The 20,115-nt window shown below is 41.4% G+C and overlaps 1 protein-coding gene and 1 long non-coding RNA gene across 7 annotated transcripts in view; one reads left to right on the plus strand and one right to left on the minus strand.

The window, feature by feature from the left end:
- Window positions 1–20,115, plus strand: part of AOPEP (aminopeptidase O (putative)) — a 235,892-nt gene that overhangs the window by 183,359 nt on the left and 32,418 nt on the right. The window contains exons 1-3 of one of the 5 annotated variants that reach the window (XR_009153644.1): window positions 10,186–12,645; window positions 13,663–15,667; window positions 15,850–16,013. The exons of the other annotated variants lie outside the window; for them this stretch is intronic. The gene's annotated coding sequence lies outside the window, so the exon portion shown is untranslated. Of the gene's footprint in view, window positions 1–10,185; window positions 12,646–13,662; window positions 15,668–15,849; window positions 16,014–20,115 lie in introns of those variants that run through there. 5 annotated transcript variants of the gene reach the window in all.
- Window positions 1,436–10,087, minus strand: LOC131192106 (uncharacterized). 2 transcript variants are annotated; one of them, XR_009153647.1, is made up of 4 exons: window positions 9,142–10,087; window positions 9,006–9,056; window positions 8,817–8,874; window positions 1,436–5,243 (listed from the first exon to the last, which is right to left on the minus strand). It is a non-coding gene; the product is annotated as an uncharacterized LOC131192106 (long non-coding RNA). The 2 variants fall into 2 exon arrangements; XR_009153646.1 differs by having other exon boundaries at window positions 9,006–10,084.

Genomic DNA, 20,115 nt, shown 5'->3' on the forward strand with positions numbered 1-20,115 from the left:
ACAAATGGGGTGCATTTTCAGTAACAAATTTCTAGCGAATTTTAACAGAATGATGCAAAATAAGAAGGTAAATTTTGCTAATTTTGGTCTAGCTCCACTTCCCTGTACTTAGATTTTGAAAGTTAAAATAGTTATTGGCTTGGATAGTTGAAAAACAATTTTTATTATTTATGAAATGCCTAGAATGTTTTGTGCAAATTGTTTTGGTATAAACAGGGCTTGATGTGTTCTTTCCTAGTTTTGACATATCAACTGAGATTGGTAAAATATGAGGTCATCCTCTTATTTTCTGATAGTGTTTTCAAATAAGGAGTTTGTCACAGAATGTTTAATTGTAATCCAAGCAGTATTATGAAAAAGTAAAAGCAAACATAATTTATGTTTTAATTCAGTAAACTGAATGTTATATGGATACTCAGATTACCGGATATCATTATGTAACTTGAGAGCTTGCAAACTTCAGCTGAATGGTTTGTAGTCTGGTAACAAATGCTTTTGACTGAGGCTTTTAGCCCCTTTAATCCTTCTTTTACAAATAATCAATATTTAATTGCAATTGCCTGAGTTTTCAAAAGGTGTTCTTTTGAAGCTTGACTGGATTTAATTTGATTTTATTAGACATAGTATAGTTTTAGATTGTTACACAAAAATATTAGAACAGAATATGCAAAATTATAGAAACTGTTTAAAAAGCAATGAAAAATAATTTAACAATAATTATGATGTTTTAACAATAATTATGATGGGGCCTCTGTGGCTCAGACTGCTAATGCAATCTGTTATTAACAGCAGCTGCCTGCAATTACTGCAGGTTCTAGTCCCACCAGGCCCAAGGTTGACTCAGCCTTCCATCCTTTATAAGGTAGGTAAAATGAGGACCCAGATTGTTGGGGGCAATAAGTTGACTTTGTATATAAATATACAAATAGAATGAAGACTATTGCTAACATAGTGTAAGCCGCCCTGAGTCTTCGGAGAAGGGCGGGATATACCGTATATACTCGAATATAAGCCGATCCGAGTATAAGCCGAGGTCCCCAATTTTACCCCAAAAACTGGGGTAAACTGGGGACTCGAGTATAAGCCGAGGGTGGGAAATGAGGCACCTACCGGTTGGGGAAACCCTCCCTCCCTCAGCTGAGAAGGCTGGCGGCTCCCCGCCCGCCTCTCACTGCACCGCAGGGCTTCCGTCCGGTAAAATGTGAAAAAGAAAAAACAACTCGAGTATAAGCGTATATACTCGAGTATGTCAAGGGCTTTAAAAAAAAAAAACTCGAGTATAAGCCGTATAGACCCGAGTATAAGCCGAGGGGACGTTTTTCAGCACAAAAAACGTGCTGAAAAACTCGGCTTATACTCGAGTATATACGGTAAATGCAAATAAATAAAAATAAAATAAAATAAAATAAAATAAATAAATAAATAAATAAATGTTTCATGGAGTATATCCAGAATGAATATTAAGATCTTTGTATGGTGGGCTATTTGAATTGCTAAGTGTTAAGTTTTATGTTGTGTTGCGTTGTCTGATGTTTAATCTGTAACCTGCAATGATAAATTCCACACTAATAATATTACAAAAATGCTAAGGAATTATTGGAACAATTGGTCAAATGTTCTGACCTGAGCAGGTGTTACAGGTTATGGCTGAGTGTATGTTTTGGCCCACATGAGGAATGTCCACTGAGACAGATTTCATTGAAAATTAAGTAGAGTTTAAACCAATTTATTCATTCACCCACAACTATCATCATCACTCCTTCTATTCTAGAGTAGACTGAACGTATGTAATGTAGTAAAGTATGAGTTGGGAGAAATCAACAAAATTGCTATCCTCTATTTCTCAAGTAATGCATTGCTGAATCAGAAGGTCTTTGATCTACCTCAGTTGGATCCAGTCCATTGTCTGCTATGCTTCTTATTTCATATTTCACTTTTGAATAAAGTATGTCGAAGGTAATAAAAAAGGATGATTTCCAGTCAACTTGTTAGTTTTGAAACTGTATTTGAGGTACATTACTTCACAATAATTTAGTATCAGCTTTGTACAGCCAATAAATGGCTGAAATAGAAAATAAATGGCATCATCAATTATTAATACTTTTTCTTTTGTACACAATTCACCTGTTTCTTCTACAAAAAGAATCCAAATAAAGTTTAATGCATTGTTTTTAATTTAGCTGTTCCTGTATCAATAACGATACATTAAAACTATTATTTAAGGGAATATTGATGTTAAAGGTATTGGTTAAAACCAAATATCAATTCAGACTGGGGTGAAGAAAGAAGGAAAAGTATAAGGAGAGAGAGGGTGAGAGAGAGAGAAAAAATGTGTTCTTTTGGTCTTTTCCTTCTCCCCGTCCTTCAAAACAGTGCGTCAAGGATCACAGTATAGGACCATAGGGCTCCCAGAGTGACACACCAGGTTACAAGTTATAAAAATAGAATATAGCATACAGGAGGCAGAGACAGCACCCAAGGAGACTCAAAGGGGCAGTTCAACTGCAGGTTCCTTTTCTGTCTCCTCTGCATTCAAATGCAGGAAGGTTTTCCTAAATATCCGGGGCAGACGCAGAAGTGAACTGATGAAAATACTACACATAAGCAGAAATGAATGCTCTCCAGATAGCTTCAGGAAGAATGGATCTTTTGCCCAAGATCATTAATAGCATTCATTATTTTCAGGTGATGTCAGAATGAAAAATGTAGCCCTGGCATCTAAACTGAGGTTAATTAAATGTGGGATTTAGTGCGTATTCTGTACAGTTTGTATGCGTCTATGTGTTCAGCATTTACCTTGTTCCTCTTTTAAATTAACATTAACCTCATAGTTGTATTGAGATTGCATTAGCATTTGCACAATGAATTGGGTAACAGTGGGATGATGAAAGAGGATAACAGGGTTAAATCTTAAGATATCTTGAAAAAAAATCACACAATTTCTTACAAGGAATCCTTAGCAGTTAATTGGTCCAATTGTCTAGCTGTTTAATTTGAGTTTGGAACTTGGTCCCTGATGCTTCAGCCTCTTTCATGTTGAATTTTCAGATTTAATTGAAGGTTATGAAATTCCAAAAATATCCTGAAAGGGAATGGAATACAGACTTTTGGACAATTTTATGTATTAGATTGTTTTCTGAAAATTGAAAATAACAGGGAAGAGACATTCATGAATTTTAAGTGAAATGCCACAGTGTTTGGTGAAGGAGAGTTAAACATAGTTTTGTGGTATTTTAACACCACATGTTTGCCTTGATTATAGTTCCAAGCAATCCTGTGATCTGGTTTCATAATAGGTCCATGACTAAACTAATCTGAGAATTAAAGCTGAGATGAGAGATTGATATCACATTTTTCTGCTTCTCTAAAACCAGAAATAAAATTTAATTTGAGCTGTAGAATTTTAAAATGCAAACAGCATAAATTATTTGGAGCAATAATTATTTGGTGGAATTCAAATTTTTTTTATTACCGGTTCTGTGGGCATGGCTTGGTGGGCGTGGTGTGGCTTGGTGAGTGTGGCTTGGAGTGGCAGGGGAAGGATACTGCAAAATTTCCATTCCTACCCCACTCCAGGGGAAGGATGTTGCAAAATCCCCATTCCCTCCCCACTCCTGGGATAAGGATATTGCAAAATCTCCATTCCCACCCCACTCTGGGGCCAGCCAGAGGTGGTATTTGCCAGTTCTCCAAACTACTCAAAATTTCTGCTACCAGTTCTTCCGAACCTGTCAGAGTCTGCTGAATTTCACCCCTGGTTTGGAGAGGAGTTAATAATAAAAAGCATCATCATTCGTTCTTTGTAATTTCTTGGTTTGGAGACAATATTATCTCCAAAGCTAGAATTTTATTCAGAAATGCTGCAAGATGAAAAATACAATTTTTCTCTGAATGTTGCCACCTCCCTAATTGTTTCCATCCACAGTTCATCGTATTTGTGCTTTTGAAAAATATCTGTCCATTAAATGTAAAAATACATTTAAAGTTGCATTCAGTATGGCCATGAGATAGATCAAAGTTGACAAAGATGAAGTAGAAGAACCTTTAGATATATCTAGACAGTAAATAAACTTGCACAAGATTGCTGTGAAAAATAATGGGAGCCAGTTTCAATTTTAAATCCCACAGAAGGCATTAAAACTGGATTGATTAAAGAAAATGCATTGAAATAGCAGGTCACCTTTCAAACTCCATCAAAATTCTTCCAGTTAGACCAGCAGTTCTTTAAGTGAAAGGCACATAAGTTATCACCCAACTTATGAAAAAATGCATACCTTTCTAATTCTATTTTGTTTATTCAGTTTGTGCTGCAAGTATTCTTGGGATATTTATTTTTTAAAACAAAACTTTAAACGATTCATTAAAAAGGGTATATACTGTATTTTGTTATAACAGTATTTTTGGGATATATGCTATCCAGTTGCTGCTATTAAATAGGCTTTGCTTTTAAGTGTTTGAAATATTCTTTTAAAAAAAGATTTATGGGAACTTAATTGTTTATATTCAAAAATCCTTTGCATTATAATTCTGGAAATAAAAACACATTACCACTTAGCCATGGTTCATACTGGAATAATTTTATGAATCAATTATTAAACCCTGAAAAACAGAAGAAGCAGAAGTTTCTTCAACACTCTGAGGGTATCTATGGCAACATAATTTGTCCAATCGGTCTTAATAAACTGTAATATTGTTATACAGATTCACTTACATGTAATTAGTTTGCCTAAAAAGGAAAAGGAAAAGGAAAATGAAGGCCTATCCTTTTCCACAGACTTCAGGAAAACTCTTCCACATCCTTTCCCTCCCTCAATCTCTTTTTAAATACAGGTTTACGCCGATATAGACAGCTTGTAATATACAGGGCAATCAACATAAAATCTATGTATATAAGACAGACTTTAAAGGTTTAGGATTATCCATTTTCTCTAAAATGGAATTATTATGCTCAAGGGTAAAGTTCTGATGAAATGTTTCTTTGTGAATGCTCAAGCTGGTGGGGAGGCAAAGCCCTATAACCTGACCAAACCTGCTTAGAAGCCACCTGGTTTCCATTTTGCTAGCTCAACACTTTGTTAGATCTTGTATATTTAATCATTTATGACATTTCAAAGCACTTAGAATGCATTGCGGATTTGAGATTTGTCCTTAAGTGGATCTTCTTTCCATTAGAAGCATTATTGGAAATATATTTTGCATACAACTGGAACTTTGTGTTTTGAAGATTCTGTGGGCGGTACAGCCTATAAGAGATAAAGCAACATCTTTAAAACGTTTATTGAGTATACACTAGCTGACTTCATTCTGCTAATCTTAACTTTGAAAAGACAGTTTTCTGGGAAAAGGTACTCTAATGCACATCCAATCTGTAGTGCCTACCGTTCCTGTCCTATTGTTCTCTTCATTATAGTATTATATGCATACTTTTACTTATACTTTTACTTATATATACTTTTTCTTTCATGATGAATTATTGTTTATGTTGATGATTGTATATACTGTTGTGACAAAATAAAACAAAACAAAACTGTAGGACCTCAAAGCGCAGAATTCACAGTCTCCACAAGTCTGATCCTTCTGGAGAGAGTAAGATCTTACTTGATACTAAAGCCGTCATACCTTCTTTGTGGGTACACATTTTTGGTAATTGTGTACAAGTAGTGACCGGTCCCTCTAAATATTTTGGATCATTATCCCCAACAAACATGAGCATTGCTATAGGCTTGTACAAATTCTGATATAAACACAGTGATTGCAAACATTCAGACAGATTTGTGATCTATTCAACGTTCAACAGAATTCTGAAATATTCCCTAAACCCTTCAGTGGAATTATAATTTTCAGGTTTTTTGAGAAAAGAGAGAGTTTCTTCTTTAATGGGGAAAGTAATTTATGTCACAGCTGCAGATTCATATGAGAGCTTTCCTTCTTTTCCCAGGACTATTAAATTTGCTTAGGAGGCTTTGTGTAGGCCTTTGAACAAAACCTTTGAAAGTCCAGAAGGGAAAAAAAACACAGTATCACCAGCCTGAATTACTCTTCCACATGAATGTCGACACTTTTAAAGAACCGTTAAAAGATGAATGAGATGCTTACTCTTCACAGACATTAACTGAGTCTTCTCCCATAAGACTAGTACTTCTCTATGCTTTATACTCTATTTTTAATCATGCCTTTTTCAATTTTATATGGTTTAGATAGTAAACCAACAGTCTTATACTTTTCTGAATCCCTCCCTTTTAAACATTAACGTTTAGCCATATTGGTAGAGAGGCTAGTTTTTCAGGGCATATTATTTTATTTGTCAATCACAAAATCAGGAATATTCGGTCTCATCATCATATTTACCTCAGTTTCACACAGATCGTCTCTGTGTGAAATTATTTATTTATTTATTTTTTATTTATTTATTTTTGTCACAACAGTATACACAAACAAATGTCATAGATAAAACAGCATATCTTGAAGAATATATATATATATATATAATTAAAATTATGCATCAACTATATTAATTGGATATAATGAAGGGAACAATAGGACAGGAACGGTAGGCACATTTGTGCTCTTATGCACGCCCCTTATAGTCCTCTCAGGAATGGGGTGAGGTCATTAGTAGACAGACTATTACTCAGAGAACTATATTACTCAGAGAACTATATTACTCAGAGAACTATATTGACTCCTTTAATATAAACCTTAATAATTTCACTAAAGGAATATATAACACAAAATTAAACATAGCTTTGTTTTAAGAAAGAAAGTTTGAGCAGTTATTAAAACAAAAAAAATCACATCTTGGCAAATTATATATGGCCATGATGTAAAAGTAGGTTTTGGCTGTATTAATCATCCGAGCTACATATAGCAAGAAGAATTTGATATGAAATGGTTATTGGGAAATAAGAGAACCTAGAAGGAAGCTTAGCTAATATAAATCAGAAAGGTATTGAAGGATATGATGTGTTGTCAGATTAAAGACACAACTCTCTATTTTTCAGTATCTTCTGTATGCTTAGGCCATATTATTAACTGATACTGTAAATATAGTTTATATTTGAAATTCTACTCTTTTCTAGGATGTCAAAGAAGATATAGGATATTATTTATTAAACAATAGACCAAATAGGCTCAATGACAGGTAAATGTAAGATTAACTAGGAAAGGGGTTGTTCCAGAAAGAGAAAATAGCCCTCCTTTCTGAATCTATTGGCTATTCTTTAAGGCACTGCATCTGGACATTGTTTTGAAATAAAATACTATTGTTTGGCAATGCTGTTCCTTTAAAAACAGCTATAAAATGAATTTCCCAATTACTTTGTTGTTAAAAAATAATTACATTAAACCAAATTAAAAACATACGTCAACATTATTGACAATGTTATAAAGCACTATTGTTATAGGAGGAGTAAAGATCTGAAAAAATGTTTTCATATTATTAGTATCGTTTTTATCCACAAACTTCGATGCCAATCCCAAATTCTGATAGTAAAAAAATGTATACATTCTTGATAGGTATTGATTAGTCTAAAGTCATGTTATGTATAAAGTCATGTTAATAATTCTGTGAATTTGGGGCCAAATTGAAACTGTTTGTTTAAACTCAGATTGTGCATGATGATGACATTTTCAATGAAATTCAATTATAACAAATTGTTTTTTCACTTTTTACATTTCATTTTGCTGCTTATTAAGTTTTGCATATATTTTCTCATATTTTCTAAAAAAATCTGATGGCTGAATGGATTAATAAATAAACTGAAAAGAATTATATTTCTGACAATAATGATTTGTATTAAAGTTCTTTAAAATAAAAGGATAATTAATATGTACTTCTTGTCTTTACTTGCAATCCCTAGTGTTCCAGATGCAAATCAACTGCATTCTAGCTAGTTTCTTGCTCCTGAACTACTCATATTGTTTTAGGGGGCTAAGAATGCTGAAACTAAGAGGAAATAGCAGAGTATTAGTAGTTCCTGTGTCAGTCTTTTCAGCAAGAATAGCAAGAATCTTATAACATTTTAAAGCTAAAGTTGTTATGGTGTAAATCATCCTAATCGTATATCTGAAGTGTCTGTCTTCTTGGGTTACATACACATGGCTGAAAAGAAGAAGGATGAATTATAAATCAAGAAACATCATACTACAGGCAATGGTAATTATACTGCTTCCGACAGTATTTACTGTTGATGTCAATACAATCAGCCTGTAGCTGATTGATACCACTCCTACTAATATCACTTAGCATCAGTGATACCACTGTGCCTCTGATACCACTGTGCCTCTGAATATATGAAAAATAGCTGTGTCATGTTAAGATTTCTCTTTTGAGTTCCAGAAGGCCCATTCATGAATATGAAGTAAATTCTTCGTAAATACTTTTTTTAGTGGGTGTTGTGATTGTTAAAATATAGCAGCCAGAATTTCAAATCACAATATAATTTCATATACTAGAGCATTTTGGTTGTATTTTGCTCAACAAGATGAGACTTCGGTTTGAATCGATAATGCTGTCTGTAGTGCTGATACAAATTATTATGTAAACATTGAACAGAAGGCACATACTCATTTAATCCCTGTTGCTTCTTTTTCCATCTGCGTGGCAGATATTTAAGCTAAAGACTAAAACTTTTAAAAACATTTAAGGTTTCTATGGAAAAATGTTTTGGAGTTTCTTAAAATTATTTCTTTTGGTAGTGCTGAGAAGTGTATTGAATAGGCAGTCTTGAAAGCCTGCCACCTCAAAACTCTCCCCACATAACAAGCATCATAAACAAGATTTAGAAGTCAGATACAAAAGTCAGAAAAATATTTACCTGAAAACAACTTTCAGCATATGTTTGTAGCAGTGGTTAAAAGTATCAACCGTTATCACTGGAAAGCACATAAAACAATGGGATATTAGAGCTCCGTTAAGCCAGATTTAAAAAGCCATAGAATAAAAATCATTTGAAAATCACAAATATTTTAACTAAACAGCAAACAAACAAATGAGAGGATTTAACCTTGAGTAGGTTCTCCCCAGATTCATAGACTCAGATGAAGAGTAAATAAGCCTATGGAGAGAAAAAAGGAGGGAAATGTAAATAAAGGGTGAAAGATCTGCAGATCCAGAGCTGTGTTACACTCTGAATTCCCTACCGTACTTGCTGCTGATTTTTTTTAATGTGGCAACAAAAAGGAAAAAAAAATCCATGGTGAGAAATCACATTTTTGCATTCAAATTCAATCCACTATCAATATAGGTTTCTCTCTTGTTTAGTCCTAACCCTCTCGCTTTTTTTAGAATTAGTGTTCTGTCCCCCTCGCCTCAGTCCGGGAGACATAAGCAATGACTTAATTAGCCGGCAACTATCAGCTCTGGCAGCAAACTAGCGAGCGTCTGCCAAGTGTCTCTGTTATCTCTCTTGATGCCGATGAGTCAACCAGGAAACCAGGAACAAACAGTACTTCAGCTCTAGTTCTCTCCCTCTAAGCAGTTGATCTGCTTGCCACGAAGTGGTATAGCAGCCCTTGCTGCTTTTATATCCTGTGGGGTGTGGCTCTGTGACTCAGCACTTCCTAGGCCTGCCCCACCCCTGCTTCTGTTGGTCCCGCCTCTCCTGCCTACGAAACCTAGCGTCCAGCCAGGCCTGATTGCCATCAGCCGGGTCTGGAGGCGTGGCCAGGGGGGGAAAAGAGTCAGGGGATGGAGGCCTCGTTATCTCCTCCACCTGGCCTGCCTCTGGCTCCTGGAGCTGAGCCAGGGAAGCTGGTGCTCCAGAGGTAAGTCCTGATGGCCCTTTCCGAGTCACTTTCTGTCAGGGGGCCCGGCTCGGGGGGCGCAGACACAACAATTAGAATTATAGAATAAGAGAGTTGGAAGGGACTTTGGAGGCAGTGGTGAAATCCAAATGTTTTTACTACTGGTTCTGTGGGCGTAGCTTGGTAGGTGTGCTGTGGCTTGGTAGACATGGCAGGGGAAGGATACTGCAAAATCTCCATTCCCTCCCCCCCCCAAGGGAAAGGATACTGCAAAATCCCTATTCCCTCCCCACTCCTGAGGGAAGGATATTGTAAAATCTCTATTCTCCCTGTCGGGGAAAACGGCCGTCAGGACTGGGTTAATCTCCTCGATGCTGATTGGACCGAGTCTTAAAATTATTCGTTTGTGGTCCCCGCCTACTCCTTTTCCTTTCCAGCTTTTTCGACTCGGTTAGCTTTGGACCGGTCGTGTTTTTTATTACCTCAAACCTTGGCATAAAAGTTAAGATTTCAGGTTAAATTTTTTTCCTTTTTGTTTTCTCTTTTCTGCTTCTACTTTTTGGCCATTTATGGGCTTAAATTGTTTCAGCGAAGAAGGGACTGGCTCCCGAGCCCGCTGAAGGCGACCTGGGCGTTTATTTTATTTTTTTTTTTTGTTCGCCCGGCCAGCCAAACAGCTGAGAGGCGCACACGGGCGGGTTCCCCGCAGCAAGGAGAGCCGCGGCGGCGGTTAAAAAAAGAGGAGAATCACCGACAGGCTCTCGGTCAGGCCCGACGTGTTCTCGACGGCCGGCTCTCTGGATAGCTCTCTCAGCGCCTCAAGCCTTTCCGCCTCGCTCCCGCGCTTATTTTCACCACAGGGAGCCTTTTAAGCCGCGTTCGTAGCCGAGAGGCGAGCGGCCCACCCCCCACCCCCAAATTTGATCGGCGGTTTTGGGAGGCATTTGGGGAGCTGCACGGAGGCGATTGTAGGACGGCAGTGAGGCCACCCGGCTGGCAAAGAAGCGGCGGCCGGCGGAGCGCCCTGAAATAAAGAGGACAAATTATTGGGCCGCTTCAAGACCAGCAGCCAGTTATCCAACAGCCGGCGGGAAGTGGAAGGACTGAATCGCCTGCAGCCCCTTTCTCAGTACAACTGCAGCTAAACTGTAAGTAGGCCACAGCGGCCCTGTTTTGGCGGGAAAAAAATTCAAAATGGCGGACGCCATTTCAAGCCAGCCGGAATTGCCGGCCTCAGCCCAAGAAGTCTCTAATCAAGACAACCCTGAGGAGGGCTCCTCTTCAGACCCTCGGGACTCACCAACCAGGGGCAGGAAAATGGCCAAGGGCAAGAAAGGGGCGCGGGCTGAGGAGAGGCGCCATAAGGCGCTCGAGAGGGCCTTCTCTAGGGCATCCAAGAGGGTTCACAGATCCCCTTCACCTAAACAAAAGGGGAACAAGAGCACCTCCGACCCTCAGACCTCTACCAACCCAGATCTCAGTGCATCACCAATCCAGGGGTCTGGGTCTTGGTCCCCGGACAGATCATCTTCATGGCCCATGGCCCAGGCTGGGGTTGCTCCTTTGTTCCGTACTCTTTCGGAAATAGACCTTCAAAATATCGCTGGCCCAATCCCAAGTCACTCAGACAACGTGATCCAGGAGGCAGGAGGGCCTAGGCAACAATCGGAGGCCACATTACCCCAGCTTACAGTTGGTCAGCTTCCTGATTCTTTGGGATTGATGATTCAACAGGCCATACGCCAGGAATTGGCGTCTCTCCTCCAAAAGGAACCAACCCCCCCCGCGGCCCCCAAACCTCGTAGCGGGGATAGAGCACGAGATGCCTCAACTTTAGGTTCAGTCAGGTCCAGACCCCAGGGGGAACAAACCAATGAGGTGGACAGCCAAGCCTCTTTATCCGAAGAGGAGGATACCGGGGAGGCCTTGTCAGAAGATGAGGGGTTAGGGCCTGATCAACCATCATTTGTGGGACTCTTTAAACCTCATCTCTTTCGTTCTCTGCTGTTTAAGGCGTTAACAACCACGGGTCTTGGGGCAATTCAGGCCCCTCCGGCTGAGACTCTGTCTCTGCCTAGCACCTCAAATAGTCTATTTGTGGAACCCACGGTGGTTGCAGAAACCATCCCTGCCCCAAAGATGTTTGTAGACGTGGTCCAGCGGCAATGGTCTCATCCGGGTGCGGGCTCTAACCCCAACGCCACTGACAAGAAGTTTTATAATTGTGCTCCGGAGCTGGAGAATATTTTGCAGGTACCTACGGTAGATGCCCCGGTAGTGGCTCTGACAACGACATCCCATGTTACGGGTCCGGCGAATGAAGCTCTTCGTCCGGAAGATAAAAGAGCGGACCAATCCCTCGTCAAATCCCATCAGGCCGCGGCCTGGTCCATCAGGTCCTCCATAGCGTCTTCCTTTTTTAATAGAGCATCAATTATGTGGCTGAAACAGCTTCAGAGCCGCCTTGCAGCTTCAGACGTAAGAGCCCATCAGGACCTTAATAAGGTAATTGCAGCCTTAGAATTCTCCGCCGATTCAACATTGAACGCAGCCAGGTTCTCAGCAAAATCTATCGGGTCCACCGTCACTTCCCGCCGGCTTTTATGGCTCCGACACTGGCGGGCTGACACCAGGAATAAGTGGCGCCTGGCATCCTCTCCCTATGCAGGCTCACACTTGTTCGGGGCCTCTCTGGACCCGATCCTAGTAGAAACCAAGGACAAGAAGAAGGTGTTGCCATCCTTATCCCGCCGGGGAGAACTTCGTCAACAGCCGTACTTTCGCCCAGGGGCTGCTTCTTCTTCTTCTTCTTCTTCCTTTCGTGACCAGGAACTCGGAGGAGCGGGGTTTCGTCGACAAAGGTTTTCTCCGTATAGAGGGAACTCTCAGAGGACCGATCAGGTTAGACCAGGGTCCAAATTCACCGCCCGTAAATCATTCAGGGGAGGGCGGGGTAAGCCTTTCAACCGCTTCAAATGATTCTGTGGAGGTTCTCCCCATTGGAGGCCGGCTGACTCATTTTTTGGCCCAATGGGAATCCTCCACTTCAGACAAGTGGGTTCTAGATACCATCCGTCTAGGTCTGGCCCTAGAGTTCCTGTCCACCCCCCCTACGGTTTTCTTGCCTTGCCCAGTTTCCAACCGCAGTTCCAGCTCTGCCATCGTGGAGTCGGCGATCAACCATCTTCTGACTATTCGGGCCATCCAACCGGTCCCCATTGATCAACGGAAACAGGGCTTCTATTCCAGGCTCTTTGTAGTTAGCAAACCGTCGGGGGGCTGGAGGGCAATTCTAGACCTTAAAGCTCTTAATAAATACATTGTGTACCGCCGTTTTAAAATGCACTCCTTACGTTCCATCTTAGAGTGCATAAGACTAGGGGATTACATGGCATCCATCGATTTAACGGAAGCCTATCTACACATTCCCATTAGACGAGACCACCGTAAGTTCCTCAGATTTTGTTTCAAGGGTGCTCACTATCAGTACAGGGCATTACCCTTTGGATTGTCGTCGGCCCCCAGGGTTTTCACTAAAATCATGGCGGCCCTCCTGGCCCATATTCGAGGGACCCCGGTTAGGCTTCAAGCCTACTTAGATGATATTCTCATTCTCTCTTCCTCGAAGGAAAAAGCGATTAGGGATATTTCTTTGACCATTGAGGTGTTACAATCTCACGGGTTCTCGATTAATTGGGATAAGAGCCATCTTATACCTTCGACTTCCATTGTTCATTTAGGGGCTCAGATTGATTCACAGAAGTCGATGGTCTATCTGTCGGCGGAACGCCAAGGTAGTTTAGCGGAGTTAGCCAGTATATCTAGGAGGTCTCAGTCAGTTCCCATAGAGCAACTTGCCAAGCTCCTAGGGAAGATGGTTTCGGCATACGATATAGTTCCATGGTCTCGCCTCCACAGTCGGCCTCTTCAGTGGTTCCTCTTGCCACACCAGAGGAACCAATGCGGTCTTTCCAGACGACGGGTGTCGCTGCCACGGGAGGTAGCCGACTCGTTGGCATGGTGGAATCCGGAGAGGGTGGCCAGAGGATCAGTCTTCAGGGAACCAGTGAGGACTGTTATCACCACCGACGCCAGCCTGTCGGGATGGGGAGCTCATCTGGATCAACACCTGGCCCAGGGCAAGTGGAACCTATCGGAAATCGGCCACGGCATCAATTTTTTGGAGCTGAGGGCCATCCGCCTCGCTCTCTTGGCCTTCGAGACACTCATTCAGGACGGGGACGTCCTTGTCCTCACGGACAATGTGACAGCGAAGGCGCATATAAACAGATGGGGAGGTACTCACTCTCGTGCGTTGATGACGGAAACACTCTCCCTCGGTCAGTGGGCCGAATCCCACCTGCGGTCAATAAGAGCGGAACATATTGCGGGGGCGGAAAATTGCACAGCGGACTCCCTCAGTCGTCAGACCATCGACCAGTCGGAATGGTCATTATCCCCAGAGAATTTCCAAGAGTTGAAATCCAGGTTCGGGCTCCCGGTGGTGGATTTGTTCTCTTCCGAGACCAACAATCAAGTGCCCCGATTCTTTTCGAGGTTCCCTGCTTGGGGAGCGGAATCAGTGGACGCCCTACGCAGCAGCTGGCCTCGGGGTCTCCTATACGCCTTTCCACCGATTCCACTGATCCCCAGAGTGATCCGGAAGCTCCTATCCGAGAAGTCAGAATTAATATTGGTCGCCCCCTTCTGGCCCAGGAGACCCTGGTTTGCGGACCTGATCACTCTGTCAATTCGAGAACCGTGGAGGATTCCGGACAGCCAGGTGTCCCTCTACCAGGGACCAGTTCGACATCCCAATCCGCAATGGCTACGCCTAGCCGTGTGGAGGTTGAGCGGTGCGTCTTAGCTACAGCAAGGGTTCCGAATCAGGTCATTCCTACCATGCTAGCGTCTCGCCGAGACTCTACCAAACGAATCTACGAGGCCACGTGGCGCACATTCGAAAAGTGGTGCACAACTCACAGTATAGGGGCCTCTTCGGCTTCCGTCTTGGACATTCTGGCTTTTCTGCAACGAGGCCTCGATTCAGGACTGGCGACGAACACACTTAAGAGGCAGGTGGCGGCTATTTCGTCAGTCCTGAGGTGCGGCTCACTCATTTCCCTTTCAAAGGAGCCCCTCATTCAACAATTCTTCCGGGGGGCCAGCAATGTTAACCCGCCGGTCGTACATCGCTTTCCATCTTGGCGATTGAACGCGGTACTCAATGCTCTAACCAAGACACCATTTGAACCACTTAGAGATTCCTCTCTCCGGTTTCTGTCGCTGAAGGTTTCCTTTCTGATAGCCATCACATCGGCACGCAGAATTTCGGAATTATCAGCCTTGTCAATCCGTCAAGACCTCTGCACTTTCTTTAAGGATAGGGTGGTGCTACGTCTAGACCCTACCTTCATTCCGAAGGTTAACAGTCAATTCCATAGAGCACAGGACATCGTACTGCCTAATTTCTGCCCAAATCCCAGACACCATTTGGAAAAAGTGTGGCACACTCTAGACGTTCGGAGAGCATTGAAGATTTACATTGATCGGACATCAACCTTCCGCAAAACAGAAGCCCTTTTTGTTTCATTCCAACCACTTACTCTGGGTCAGAAGGTGACAAAATCGGTTCTGGCTAGGTGGATCAGGGCGACAATAGCCACAGCATATGAGAGTCAGTCCCTTCCGGTGCCGCGTAATATTACGGCACACTCTACCAGGAGTGCAGCCTCTTCTGCCGCTTGGGGGGCCCAAGCTTCGATCGATGAGATCTGCAGAGCAGCAACGTGGTCCACTCCTTCTTCGTTCATTCGACACTACCGGGTAGACTCCTACGCGTCGGCGGACGCAGCGTTTGGCAGACGAGTTCTACAGACGGTTTTTTCGCAACAACAATGACTAGCCGCCTTCGACCCTCCCGGTAAGACATTGGGCTTTGGTATGTCCCAGTCCTGACGGCCGTTTACCCCGACAGGGAGAAGGGAACGTTGTCTTACCTGAACGTCCCTTCTTAGAGAGGGGAAAACGGCCGTCAGCCCCACCCAAGGCGTCGGTTCAGTCTGGGGTCAGGGGCGGGAGGGCGCTAATTCTCTCTCATTTCAGTTCAACACGACGACCTGCAGTTGGATCCTCGCCGAAAAAGCTGGAAAGGAAAAGGAGTAGGCGGGGACCACAAACGAATAATTTTAAGACTCGGTCCAATCAGCATCGAGGAGATTAACCCAGTCCTGACGGCCGTTTTCCCCTCTCTAAGAAGGGACGTTCAGGTAAGACAACGTTCCCTTCCCACCTCATTCTGGGGCCAGCCAAAGGTGGAATTTGCCGGTACTCCGAACTACTCAAAATTTCCACTACCCGTTCTCCAGAACCTGTCAGAACCTGCTGGATTTCACCCCTGCTTGGAGGTCTTCTAGTCCAACCCCTGCTTTTTTAAAAAAGGTGTGATTTTGTTTGTGCGTGAGAAAGAGCGAGCTTAGCAGGTAGTTTGTCCCCGGTATGAAAAAGCCTGCATGCCCTTAGAATAAAGGAATGGCTAGATTAGGCTTGTTGGCCATAAAACAGCATTGTTTTCCTTTGGACTGTGTGCAGGGACACATTCAGCTCATCAGCTGCAGACTTCTTTCCATAAATGGTTCTGCGTCTTAACTCGATCCTGGTTCTTCATTTTTCCATGGTTGAAACTTTTTGCTGCAGAATATCCGTCTGTTTTTTTCACAGCTGGTTTTGTGGCTGTTTTTATTAAATTCACATGTTGGTTAAAATAAACATATGTTTGTCCCTGAAGGAGAAATGCTTGCATCCATTTGAAAAGAAAGAAAGACAGCACGGAGTTGGGGGGTGGTAGGGTGTGTGTGCAGATTTCAGAGGAAAACAACAGCACTGAGGACTATCATTTGAGTTTATACCCCTGACAAGGTCTTTCTAAATGTGTTTACTGTTAAATAAGAAACACCGCTTTGAATATTTTTTGGAAATATTTAATTTTTCTTGATTTCTGTCCTTGGCAGATGAAACAATTGTTCTAAGAATGTCTTAGTTTAATTGCAGCCAGTAGAAAACAACCCTGAAGGCAAATTGACAAAGCAAAGGGTTTATGACGAGAGAGTCTTGAAAATTCCCTTTCGTGTCCATTTTTCCTTTATGGCTTGTCTCAAAGTACAGGCTGGGAGTGATACCCTGACCCTATAAAGTCAGTTTCTTGAACTAATTTGATGGCTTTCTTATCTGTGTTTAATGAGGAAGCTCTGTCTAAAGGCAGCCATTCACTATCAAAGCTATGGATTGCCTTCTTTCTCTTCCCTCCTTTTTTGAGAGAGGCGAAGGAAGGCCTTCTGTTTTACTTGGGAGAAATCTCGTAAAAACTTTTACAGAGAGAGTAAAACACTGTGCTCTTTTAAAAGGAAGGGGTGGGCTTGAATCCGTTGTACGTCTGAAAAGAAAAGGCATCTCTTTGTAATATTCAAAGGTCAAGTTTTCTAATTCTGTTTTTGGGACTTGTTTGTGTTGAGTTTTAGCCAGCATTCTCCAGCACACAGTAGTGGATCTAAAAAACAACCCTTCCTCCCCACACCCAACTGCTGTTTTCCATCAGCATAAACAGTTCCTTTCCGTAATAACATAGACGGATATAGCGGAGAACCCATTTCTGAGAGAATCAACTCCCTATGCATTTCTTAACCATTTTTGGGAAGAATTGATCTATTAGTATGTGCAGGAGGAGGAGGAGGCAGTAGCTGTAAATGAAATGACATCATACGTATTACTCCCATTGATCCAATTTTAGGCTACAGCCAGGATAAAAGGAAATGGCATCAGGGAGGAAGTATGCTCATTTAGGCACAGGTCCCAGTGTGATAATGGAGTAATAATAGAAATCACGCCAGTGTCACTTGGTTGCTGCATGAGTCCAGGCACATTTTCCCTTTGAGGAGCCTTTCAATGAATTCATTCAAGTGCAGACTGTAGCAAATGGGATATTCTGAATACCAGCTGTACTCCTTAATGATTTGTGTCCTGGCGTAGGGGTGCGGCACAAGTCGTCATGCTGTTGGATGCTCAAATGCATATATCTCTGTCACATTTTTATAGCGGTGGAAGGTCAGTAGTTAAACGTTTCAATGACATTTTTTTTTCAGAATTAGTTGGGGATCTGGTATTTATTTCGTTTATGCTAATGCGGGGTTGACAAATAGTCTCTTTTCAGGTGGGTGGTCTTCTGGGAGGCGAGGCCAGTGACCTTGTAGAAAACAGTGAGAGAGCTTTGGATGCAATAAAAGAGGTTTCCCCTATGCCTATTTTATCTGGTATTGGGATACAAGAAGCTCGCTTTTGTTGCTGCTTAAATCCTGTACTTGCTTTGTCAAAACTTTTTCCAAAGAGTTGGCAGTTGGAGACTTCAGTTCACTCTAAAAAATGACTCTGTTAGGCATTTGTTTCACTAAGTAGACCTATAAATCTAGTCCCTGCTTAGATCCTGGGGAAGCAAGAAAAATCTACAAGTTGCTTAGTCAGAATGCGTTGTTACAATGGTTCTCTCTAATTTGGTTGCATTTTTAGGAATGTGTTTTTCTTATTTTTTTTTCAAACTTTTTTTGCTGCATTTTTTTTTCAACCGGATTTTGAAAGTTAAAGAATCAGGAATGCAAACTTCGAAAAACGTGTGTCAACCTGCAGAAGAGCACACAGTACAGTTCAGCGTGTGTTATCTGTAACCCAGCAAATAAGATTTAAAACCTCAGTTGTTACACTTAAAAGAATTATTAAACTTTAAAACCAGAGTCACTTGCACGAATTTACCATTTCAAGGAATATAATTTTCTGGCTGGCATATGGAACTGTTCTTTGAAAATTACAGACTATTTCAGCCCGCTCAGCAAAACATAATAATTTATGTCTTCTCTCTAGTACTCTCTCTTAAAACACATTTGGCACAAACAATCATGGGAAAAACGATTATTTTTTTCAGGCTAGCTGAAAAAGCCTTGTGTCGCCTTGACAGTATCTCTCACTGATGCAATTTTTCCTACCAGCCGAGGTTGCTATATTTTTATCACTTACCTTTCGTTTCTCTTTAACTTGCTTTGTTTGTTAAATTTGTATCACACTGCTTGGTCAGAGCTCTATAAAAATTTCTTGCTAACATCCAATTCAGTCTGGCAGGCCTGGGTTTTTCCTAACCTTTTCATACAGATAGTCCTTGACTTATAACCACAATTGAGCCCAAAATTTCTGATCCTAAGTGAGATGGTTGTTAAATGAGTTTTGTCCCATTTTACAATCTTTCTTGCCATAGTTGTTAAGTGAATCACTGCAGTTGGTAAATTAGTAACATGGTTGTTAAGTGAATCTAGCTTCCCCATTGATTGCTTGTCAGAAGGTCACAAAAGGTGATCACATGACCCTGGGCCATTATCAAAAATATGAATCAGTTGCAAAGCTCCGAATCTGTAACATTTCTATTGCCCTCTAGTGTTTTCATAGTTTTTGCAACCCAGATATTGTAACCTAAATTGCCAAGCCTTTTATTTTCGGGAGACTACTCTACTGCTTTCAGTTGCTTTGAAATTCAACCAGATCCCGTTAGAAATTCAATGATCCCACTTAGAGTTGCAGCAGCAATTTATGTTACCTTTTATAGGAGTACCCTAAAGTGCGTTATTTCAAAATGGGAATATTCAGCCTTAACTGCTTATTATTATAAGCTATAAGGAAGAATCATATAAGCGGGTTACAGTAATTGTAGCATGGATTTAGAAGAAAAGGTTTGGCATGGATTTACTAATCATGAACTAGAAAAGATCACACAAAGACTTCAAATAATTGTTTGAAAGTCTTGCAAATTAATCAACAACCTATCATGGAGAGAATCAAGTAATCACATAGATCAGGGGTCCCCAATCACTGGTACACAGCTCGGTATTGGGCCCTGGCCCTTTGGGAACCAGGCCATGCAAGCTGCAGGCACACATGTGAAACCATCCCTTCTCCCCCCACCCGTCACTACCAGTCTGCGGAGCTTTGGAGACCGCTGACGCAGATACTTGCCAGTGAAAGGAGAATGGAGCTGAAAAAAAGCTAATTATCAATCAAAACATATTTTAAGTGTGTACATGTTTAATATTATTTATACTGGTTTGAACTAAATCAGACTAAAGAATGTAATATAGACAATGTAGTTAGAATTTACCGTATACATTTTATCTGAAGGACACAATATTCACTCATGGCATAAATGGTATGAGAGAATATCTTGAGGTGGTCATAAATACATCTTATTAGTCGTATGTGGAACAGATCCATGTTTGTCCTCTATTAAATTCTACTGCCCTGCTTACTTCTTCAATTGATTAGAAGTTTTGAACATAACAT

The sequence above is a fragment of the Ahaetulla prasina genome, chromosome 2 (assembly GCF_028640845.1).
Source record: "Ahaetulla prasina isolate Xishuangbanna chromosome 2, ASM2864084v1, whole genome shotgun sequence".
In the NCBI taxonomy this organism is placed as follows: domain Eukaryota; kingdom Metazoa; phylum Chordata; class Lepidosauria; order Squamata; family Colubridae; genus Ahaetulla; species Ahaetulla prasina.